Genomic DNA, 2,819 nt, shown 5'->3' with positions numbered 1-2,819 from the left:
TGTCATTCGCAGCGAGCCAGCAGCACTATCAACAAGATGATCGATTTGGGAGGGACTGAAACTAGCATAGGAGTCCTCCGTTACTTTGTGACTAGATAATGTATTTAGAGCTGATGGAATCGCATCCTTAAATTTAGCTATAGCACTATCAGACAGACATCTTGTATAGAAATTTTTGCCCAATGGCGAGTAGTTCAGCAATACAAACTCAAAAGTTATCAAACAGTGGTCGGATAAAGAGGGATTCTGTGGGAACACCACTAAATGTTCAATTTCAATACCATACACCAAAACAAGGTCAAGGGTGTGGTTAAAACAGTGAGTCGGTTCATGAACACTCTGAGAGAAGCCGATGGAATCTAACAAAGCGATAAACGCAGTACTGAAGCTGTCATTCTCAACATCCACATGAATATTAAAATCCCCTACAATAATAACTTTGTCCGTTTTAAGGACTAAAGTTGACAAAAACTCTGCAAATTCAGATAAGAATTCAGAGTACGGGCCAGGTGCTCGGTACACTATCGGTAGCTACTACTACTACTACTACTACTCGGTACCAGTCTGCTCCTTAAACCAGACAAAGATCCCACACTCCCATCTAGTTATCGTCCAGTATCATTTATTAACGCAGATCTTAAAATCATCTGCAAAGCCCAAGCCAAAAAGGTTACAGAAGGTCACGCCTTGTATAATGTACCCCGACCAAACAAGATTTATTAAGAGTAGACACTCCACTAACAATACACACAGGCCACTTAATGTTATAGACTACGCCGCTATTGATAACCTGGAAACTAAAGTCGTCTCTTTAGATTCAGAGAAAGCTTTTGATAGACTAAATTGGAAATTTCTATTCGCTGCTTTACATAAAGTTGGATTTGGACACTCCTTCATAGACTGGATTAAAACATTATACAGTTCCCCAAGAGCTTCTGTCTTCAGAGGGGCACCAGGCAGGGTTGCCCACTCTCACCCTCGCATTTTGCCGTATTTATAGAACCATGAGCAGCTGCTATCAGACAAAATAAAAATATTGGAAGGAATTCAAACAGGAAATGTACTACACAAGATAAGCCTTTATGCTGATGATGTATTCCTTTACCTCCCAAACTTCTCTTTCTGAGACAGTCATACCCATTGATTATCTCAGACTACTCCACTGTAGTAAATCCATAGCTTTACGTGTAATGTGTGATATCCAGAGTACATCTAATGTACCGCTACAGTCAGGGAATATTAAATATCTAGGTGTACGTATTTCCTCCAGAGTCTGACGTTGATTTAATAAAATTAGAGTTGACAGCGTAATGTTGATTCAGTGTAGTTTCAATGATGATTGCTAACTGGGTGTCTGTGTAAATGTTTTTGTTAAGCTTAACCCTGTTTTTACCTGTAATGAGTGATATCCAGAGTATCTCTAACGCAACGCTAAGGTCAGGGAATATTAAATATCAGGGTGTCAGTATTTCCTTCAGAGTCTGACGTTGATTTAATGAAATTAGAGTTGACAGCGTAATGTTGATTCAGTGTAGTTTCAATGATGATTGCTATCTGGGTGTGTCTGCAAGTGTTTTCTGAAGCTACCAATTATACTTTAAACCTTCCATACATTTAATGTGACTTTCAGATGATTATGTATGGGAATATTAAAAATGTGTCAGTCTCCTATTCCCACGGGGAAAAAAAACGTTGATCCAGTGGTTAGACAGATGTGAAAGACAGAGATGCCGAAATCTGGAATTTTAAAACTCCAAGGTTTTTCCCGAAGTAACCTAAGTAGCATCCTGGTGTCAGACACACATCCTAGATGCTAGAATTGAAAAAGTGAAACCATTCCCATGAAAAACAATGCTCTTTGATCCAGATAGACTAATGGTATGTGAACACAGTTTGGTCATTTAAAAATATGTTCAGAGATCATTTTATCGCAATAGTAAAATAATTTCTTAACTTTTTATTTTTTTTAGAATGCGACATTGCATGAGCAGAACGATGCATTGTGTAGGCTATTTGAACAATAATAACATTATGTTTTTTTCTCCTTTCATGCGGCTTTAAAACTGTCAGCAGAAAATATTATAGCCTACTTTTTACTATATATAATTTTTTTTATTACGTAAACTTGTTCTTTTAACTAATGTAATTTGTATCCTCTCCTTGAATGTTGATTCAAGGCCAGGAGAGGATCTCTGTTCCCCAAAACATAGAAACCTAGACCGTGTAAATGATGATGCATCCCTTTGCTCGGGGCCAGACGGCCGAAGATGCCCTGGGCAGCAGGTCTCTGGACCATCTGTATATGTGTTTTACTACTTCACTGTTTATTCTCTTTTATTAATAAATTCTTCAAAGACAACTTAATCCCTCACCAGCAATATACAATTTCCACGACAACAGCGTAATGTTTATTCAGTGTAGTTTCAATGATGTTTGCTAACTGGGTGTGTGTGCAAATGTTTTTCTTAAGCTTAAGTGTTTTATACTTAAGCTGTAGCCTATATTTTTAGTAATACCAATAACAGTTTAAACTTTTCATACATTTTATGTGACTTTTAGAACAATACCAAATATGATCACCTATAGGAACTTAAAAAATGCGACAGTGTCCTTTTCCTACGAATAAAACCTTTGATACAGTGGTTACACATATGAAAGTTAGAGGAGCCGAAAATTGGAATTTTTCCTGCAGTAACCTAAGTAGCATCCTGGTGTCAGACACACATCCTAGAGGCTAGAAATGCTCTTTGATCCAGATACATTAATGGCATGTGAACACCAGATTTTATTTTTATTTTGTACACACACACACACACACA

The sequence above is a fragment of the Micropterus dolomieu genome, linkage group LG23 (assembly GCF_021292245.1).
Source record: "Micropterus dolomieu isolate WLL.071019.BEF.003 ecotype Adirondacks linkage group LG23, ASM2129224v1, whole genome shotgun sequence".
Taxonomy (NCBI): domain Eukaryota; kingdom Metazoa; phylum Chordata; class Actinopteri; order Centrarchiformes; family Centrarchidae; genus Micropterus; species Micropterus dolomieu.
This window is presented reverse-complemented; position numbering follows the sequence as displayed.